Source organism: Schistocerca piceifrons, chromosome 1 (assembly GCF_021461385.2).
Source record: "Schistocerca piceifrons isolate TAMUIC-IGC-003096 chromosome 1, iqSchPice1.1, whole genome shotgun sequence".
In the NCBI taxonomy this organism is placed as follows: domain Eukaryota; kingdom Metazoa; phylum Arthropoda; class Insecta; order Orthoptera; family Acrididae; genus Schistocerca; species Schistocerca piceifrons.
The window spans coordinates 1,052,594,638-1,052,602,147 of record NC_060138.1 but is presented as its reverse complement, the minus strand read 5'-3'; the positions used below and the strand labels follow the sequence as shown (position 1 = coordinate 1,052,602,147).

At 42.1% G+C, this 7,510-nt stretch overlaps 1 non-coding gene across 1 annotated transcript; it reads right to left on the bottom strand.

Annotated features, from left to right (window-relative positions):
- Positions 1 to 3,365: 3,365 nt before the first annotated feature.
- Trnas-cga lies at positions 3,366 to 3,440 on the bottom strand. The gene has a single exon. It is a non-coding gene; the product is annotated as a tRNA-Ser (tRNA).
- Between the last annotated feature and the right edge of the window lie 4,070 nt (positions 3,441 to 7,510).

Sequence of the window (7,510 nt, the reverse complement as noted above, 5' to 3'; positions counted from 1 at the left end):
ACGGAAACAACTGGTTCTCCCGTAGCACTCTCCATACAGTGACGTGGTCAACGTTACCTTGTACAGCAGAAACTTCTCTGACGCTGACATTAGGGTTATCGGCAACTGCACGAAGAATTGCCTCGTCCATTGCTGGTGTCCTCGTCGTTCTAGGTCTTCCCCAGTGCTCCCTAAGACGCCGATCAGTTGCTTCGAACGTCTTCCTGTCGGGACACCTTCGCTCTGGAAATCTGCCTCGATACAAGCGTACCGCGTCACGGCTATTGCCCCGTGCTAATCTATACATCAAATGGGCATCTGCCAACTCCGCATTTATAAACATTGCACTGACTGCAAAACCACATTCGTGATGAACACGAACCTGTTGAAGCTACGTACTGATGTGCTTGATGCTAGTACTGTAGAGCAATGAGTCGCATGTCAACACAAGCACCGAAGTCAACATTACCTTCCTTCAATTGGGCCAACTGGCGGTGAATCGAGGAAGTACAGTACATACTGACGAAACTAAAATGAGCTCTAACAAGGGAATTAAGCGTTTCCGGATACATGTCCGCATAACATCTTTTCTTTATTTGTGTGTGAGGAATGTTTCCTGAAAGTTTGGCCGTACCTTTTTGTAACACCCTGTATATTTGACGACATTTGACGGTCAAAATTGTCTTTCGGTTTTCTCAGTAACGCTTGATAAGTACGTGCTACTGCTTACACATTTTGTTGTCCTAATGGACTACTACGACTGTACGAAGTTTGCAGTAAATCCGCGTTCCAAACGTCGTGGCCTCCCCTTGTCAGTAAAAAGGGACTTTTGTAGCGATATCAATAAAGCAGAAGATAGTCATATTGCATATTACAGAATAAAACAAAAATATTATTGTAGACCATTATAGATGTACATACAGAGCAAATGAAGCAGAAGAAAAGAAAATTGTATCTCATAATCAGCAATATCTTTACAACTTACGTAACGTCCCAATAATTCCAGGTGTTGGTATATTTAAGGCTTTAAAGAAACACTGAAGTATATTTTCTGCTCAGGACGACGTTTATTGGCTGCTACATGCAATGATAAATTCCTCTAATATCAGCGTGAATGGACCGTGGCCAACAACAACCAATTGTTTATGGAAGCTGAAAATTTCCAGTAGAGTAATTACAGGCTCAGTTGCATACAAAGGTCTTGATTGCAATAATTTTTAATTACTGTGATAAAGCGCAACAAGGCTCGTAACAATGCTATCCCGTCTTCTTGCGGTCGCCGGACATCCGTGTCGACTTGTAATGCAAAGCGCCGCGTCAACACAGAATTTCGACATAGTGTTGCCACCATGTTGCAAACAGCACATGAAACACAAAATAATATGGATATTTTGAGATAAAGTTAACGTAAATACACTAAAATAAAAATATACAAATAGTTACCTGCAGTAGCTGAGACGTAGGCGTGCTATCACTTTAAATGCCGACTCCGGACGTAAGACTACGGAAACATTTGCGTCAAACCGTATTATTTTTCCCGGACGCATAGAGTCTGTCGACGACAAATTGCCGCTTGCAAACGCGGTGCTTGCGACCGTCAATTATCGGCGGCTTCTCATTGTTCTCAACAAAGAAGTACGTGTGTGCAAGAGCATTAAGCGTGCTTTCCGCTCGATTTTCAGGAAAAAACGAACGAAACTGCCTATGTGCCAGTCCTCAGTAATGAATTTTAACCAGTATTTATTGCAGTCTATATACAGGGTGTTACAAAAAGGTACAGCCAAACTTTCAGGAAACATTCCTCACACACAAAGAAAGAAAATATGTTGTGAGGACATGTGTCCGGAAACGCTTACTTTCCATGTTAGAGCTCATTCTATTACTTCTCTTCAAATCACATTAATCATGGAATGGAAACACACAGCAACAGAACGTACCACCGTGACTTCAAACACTTTGTTGCAGGAAATGTTCAAAATGTCCTCCGTTAGCAAAGATACACGCATCCACCCTCCGTTGCATGGAATCCCTGATGCGCTGATGCAGCCCTGGAGAATGGTGTATTGTATGTATCACAGCCGTCCACAATACGAGCACGAAGAGTCTCTACGTTTGGTACCGGGGTTGCGTAGACAACAGCTTTCAAATGCCCCCATAGATGAAAGTCAAGAGGGTTGAGGTCAGGATAGCGTGGAGGCCGTGGAATTTGTCCGCCTCTACCAATCCATCGGTCACCGAATCTGTTGTTGAGAAGCGTACGAACACTTCGACTGAAATGTGCAGGAGCTCCATCGTGCATTAACCACATGTTGTGTCGTACTTGTAAAGGCACATGTTCTAGCAGCACAGGTAGAGTATCCCGTATGAAATCATGATAACGTGCTGCATTGAGCGTAGGTGGAAGAACACCGGGCCCAATCAAGACATCACCAACAATGCCTGCCCAAACGTTCACAGAAAATCTGTGTTGATGAAGTGATTGCACAATTGCATGCGGATTCTCGTCAGCCCACACAGGTTGATTGTGAAAATTTACAATTTGATCACGTTGGAATGAAGCCTCATCCGTAAAGAGAACATTTGCACTGAAATTAAGATTGACACATTGTTGGATGAACCATTCGCAGAAGTGTACCCGTGGAGGCCAATCGGCTGCTGATAGTGCCTGCACACGCTGTACATGGTACGGAAACAACTGGTTCTCCCGTAGCACTCTCCATACAGTGACGTGGTCAACGTTACCTTGTACAACAGAAACTTCTCTGACGTTGACATTAGGGTTATCGTCAACTGCACGAAGAATTGCCTCGTCCATTGCAGGTGTCCTCGTCGTTCTAGGTCTTCCCCAGTGCTCCCTAAGACACCGATCAATTGCTTCGAACGTCTTCCTGTCGGGACACCTTCGCTCTGGAAATCTGTCTCGATACAAACGTACCGCGTCACGGCTATTGCCCCTTGCTAATCTATACATCAAATGGGCATCTGCCAACTCCGCATTTATAAACATTGCACTGACTGCAAAACCACGTTCGTGATTGCCTACGGAGTGCAGTGATCTGGTGCTGTATTTAGGTTAAATCGACAGTCGGGATCGCAATAATATTTGTTTATTTACAGGTTTCGGTTTGTGTTAAAACCATCTTCGGAATTTTTGGGCCGCTATGGATGGTGCTGGCAGCTCCTCGATTTTCTCTAGATACCACGATCGTACACTTTCATCACGAGAAAACGGTAAATAAACAAATATTATTGCGACCTCGACTGTCGATTTAACCTAAATACAGCACCAGATCACTGCACTCCGTAGGCAATGTTGTCGAAGAATCATATTTTCACTCTGCAGCGGAGTGTGCGCTGATATGAAACTTCCTGGTAGATTAAAACTGTGTTCCGGACCGAGACTCGAACTCGGGACCTTTGCCTTTCGCGGGCAAGTGCTCTACCAACTGAGCTACCCAAGCACGACTCACGCCTTGTCCTCACTTCTGCCAGTACCTCGTCTCCTGGTAGAGCACTTGCCCGCGAAAGGCAAAGGTCCTGAGTTCGAGTCTCGGTCTGGCACACAGTTTTAATCTGCCAGGAAGTTTCAATGTTGTCTAAATTTATGAAGAGTGTCTGTTATTGTTGACAAATACAAAATTTGTTTATGAATAACAGAAACATGTCTCATATAAGTTCGACCAAATATTGAAGCGATGTTTGATATGTCTTTGTTTTGTGTTCTTCTTTTTTTACCTTTTTGTTTAAGAAATTCCTTTTTGTAGTGCCATACGATAAATCTGTATCGTTTTTTTGTTTTTACTATAACATACCACATTTCACATTATTTATCAACAAATTACTAATAAAATTTGAATTAAGCGTTGACAGTTTCAGTTTTGCTGTTGTTGTTGTTGTGGTCCTCAGTCCTGAGACTGGTTCGATGCAGCTCTCCATGCTACTCTATCCTGTGCAAGCTTCTTCATCTCCCAGTACTTACTGCAACCTACATCCTTCTGAATCTGCTTAGTGTATTCATCTCTTGGTCTTGGTCTCCCTCTACGATTTATACCCTCCACGCTGCCCTCCAATGCTAAATTTGTGATCCCTTGATGCCTCAGAACATGTCCTACCAACCGGTCCCTTCTTCTTGTCAAGTTGTGTGCCACAAACTCCTCTTCTCCCCAATTCTGTTCAATACCTCCTCATTAGTTATGTGATCTAATCTTCAGCATTCTTCTGTAGCACCACATTTCAAAAGCGTCTATTCTCTTCTTGTCCAAACTATTTATCGTCCAGGTTTCACTTCCATACATGGATACACTCCACACAAATATTTTCAGAAACGACTTCCTGACACTTAAATCTATATTCGATGTTAACAAATTTCTCTGTAGATACTGTTTATTCTTAAGTAACAGACAGGAGGATAACTACGCAGAGGAAAAATTAGTAAAGGTCGAAATGTAATAATTTCTTGAGTAAAGGTGAACTTTTTACCCAAAATTGCTTGTGGACAGTCGATGTAGGAGACATCTTTATCCAGACCTGTGGCTGAGAAGTTCCACTTTTCTCTAATAGAAGAAAAATGTTACATAGGTTCAGCAATTTTTGAGAACATTTCTCATCTCTTGGAGAACAGCGGTTCTTTTTTTATTACTTAAAAATGCACATGCGTAGTCACAACCAAAGAGACTTCTTTTTTTTATAGGAGATTACCGGTTTGTTTAGACCATCTTCAGACCTACCACCATGATGGTAGACAGTGATAGTAAACGGAGCAGGTGCTAGGGCTCCACGAACGCTAACTTCAGTTAGTCGTAGCCCCTGATCCGGTTACCGCCACCGTCTACCATTGTGGTGGTAGGTCTGAAGATTGTTTAAAAAGACCAAAACCGGTAACCTCCAATTAAAAATGAAGTTTCTTGCGGTTGTGACTGTGCATGTGCATTTTTAAGTTATGTAGGTTACCTGGCCCTTTATACACACTCACGCAATTTCTGGATCGTTCACCCCTTCCAGTGTTTCGGGGAATCTAGTAAACCAGGGGACTCTAGTAAATCACTGACCGCACACATAAATAAAGCGATCGTTATGTGGCAACACCCGACAGATATGCAACACACTAAACGGATAGATAATGCAGATATGACCTTAACTGACCAAAACGTCTAGGAAAAGTACCATAGTCTCCACTTACTTATGGTAGTCTACGGTGGCCTATGGTAGTCTTATAACTCTAATTCATCCACAAGCTGATGGCTCAGTCCACAGTGCTAAGGTTTCTGGTACTTGGCGTGATCAAGAGGTTGTTATTAATTGGCAGTACTCTTGTGTCTACACATGTTAGACCGTCATAATTAGCAGCGAAAATGCTGTGTCCCTTTTATCTTTCAGTGCAATTCGCAAAAATAAGTGTCTCCTACAGTCTGTCTCCTACACTCCTCTATGCCGCATCAGACCTACAAACTTCTGCATCCTCTCCATCGCAGTTCACGGCCACCCTTCTAGATGGCTACCAGTTGACTCGACTCCTCCAAAGAATTTTATTACAGTGTCAAATAGTTTGCTTCGACCTATCACTCAGATTATTTCAGAATTAACGTCATACTAACTTCCTAAGCGGCTCTGCTGAGCACAGCACATTGTGTTCTCGCATCACATAATACTACGGTAACAAATGTTTACATAGTTTGTATGTATTTCATAGTATTTGTACACCATTCGATATCGTCACTCAAAATCAATAATAATCAAAATACTGTATTAAATAAAAGGGAAATTTCAGCAGAAATAATTGTATTGTTACGCCACATGCCTAACTTGAAAGCTGTATCATAGCTTAAGCTTCATTGTTGTCTAAAATTATTTATATCGTCCCTCTTGTATGGCTCGCAGAACGCCCCTTATTGCCCCAGGCTCTTATATGTAGAACTCGCTAAATTGTTTACTAGGCAATAACTTACATAGACAATATCTCTGCCACTCTTCAACTAATAACCCTGTCTGAAGTATGCTGCCCTCTGGCTTAGAGCCTGGGAAACTATTCCAAAGATTCCGTTAACTTCACGGCAAACTGACGGCCATCCAGACGCCACGATGTGAGGGAATCCGCTGGCGACGTCCTCCAAAGTTCCGCCGCTAGAAATTTCCAGGGCAGCGGTACACTTTGCTGTGCTCAACAACGCAAGTTTGCTTAAGTGTTTCAGGACCTACAGCAAATTTAGGAAAAGTCTACTTACTGTTTATCCTTTAAGATCCCGAGTCCCTCGCTAGAATCGGATATCCTTCAATATTAATTCTTCATCTGAGCGACGCACAAAGTCCATATTAGGATCAAAGTTGGCGAAACATATGATAATTAACGCATACAGTACTTATACTGGAGCACAGTACTGTCAAGTGTGTGGAGAAATAGTACAATACCTGACGATTGGAGAAGAGGAAACATTGCTCCCATCTTCAAAAAAGGCAATAAAAGACTTTATAAAACTCATCTTAGAAGATAGATTAAGGAAAGGCAAACCTACGTTTCTAGCATTTGTAGACTTAGAGAAAGCTTTTGACAATGTTGACTGGAATACCCTCTTTCAAATTCTGAAGGTGGCAGGGATAAATATATAGCAAGCGAAAGGCTATTTACAATTTGTACAGAAATCAGATGGCAGTTATAAGAGCCGAGGGACTTGAAAGGGAAGCAGTGGTTGGGAAGGGAGTGAGACAGGGTTGTAGCCTCTCCCCGATGTTATTCAATCTGTATATTGAGCAAGCAGTAAAGGAAACAAAAGAAAAATTCGGAGTAGATATTAGAATCCATGGAGAAGAAATAAAAACTTTGAGATTCGCCGATGACATTGTAATTCTGCTAGAGACAGCAAAAGACTTGGAAGAGCAGTTGAACGGAATGGACAGTGTCTTGAAAGGAGGATATAAGATAAACATTAACAAAAGCAAAACGTGAATAATGGAACGTACTCGAATTAAGTCGGGTGATGCTGAGGGAATTAGACTAGGAAATGAGACACTTAAAGTAGTAAAGGAGTTTTGCTACTTGGGAAGCAAAAACTGCTGATGGTCGAAGTAGAGAGGATATAAAATGTAGACTGGCAACGGCAAGGAAAGCGTTTCTGAAGAAGAGAAATTTGTTAACATCGAGTATAGATTTAAGCGTCAGGAAGTCGTTTCTGAAAGTATTTGTATGGAGTGTAGCCATGCATGGAAGTGAAATACGGACGATAAATAGTTTGGACAAGAAGAGAATAGAAGCTATCGAAATGTCGTGATACGTGCTACAGAAGAATGCTGAAAATTAGATGGGTAGATCACATAACTAATGAGGAGGTATTGAATAGAACTGGGGAGAAGAGGAGTTTGTGGCACAACTTGACTAGAAGAAGGGATCGGTTGGTGGGACATGTTCTAAAGCATCACCAATTTTGTATTGGAGGGCAGTGTGGAGTGTAAAATTCGCAGAGGGAGACCAAGAGATGAATACACTAGGCATATTCAGAAGGATGTAGGTTGCAGTAGGTACTGGGAGATGAAGAAGCTT